Genomic DNA, 337 nt, shown 5'->3' on the forward strand with positions numbered 1-337 from the left:
TCTGAATATTAGTTTAAGCAAAGAAAAAAGTCAATGTTTGTAGGATAAAATGGAACTATTATGTTTCGTTTCTCTACCTTCAGCTCCATATGAACTATTAAGTCCAATTCTTTTGAAATGTAAACATACTTGTAAACTAAGAAATGAATTGTTTTTGAGAGAATATGGAATTTTTTTGAAGATGAAAGTGTAATGAAATTGATAGTTCTAGAATATTGGAGATGACTTGGTTATACAATTAGACAAAGGCTAATCAAGAACTTATAAAATAATAAATAAAACAAAACATTCACAACTGAACTCACTGTTACTTACTTACTTACTTACTTACTTACTT

Source organism: Schistosoma mansoni (assembly GCF_000237925.1).
Source record: "Schistosoma mansoni, WGS project CABG00000000 data, supercontig 0144, strain Puerto Rico, whole genome shotgun sequence".
Classification (NCBI taxonomy): Eukaryota; Metazoa; Platyhelminthes; class Trematoda; order Strigeidida; family Schistosomatidae; genus Schistosoma; species Schistosoma mansoni.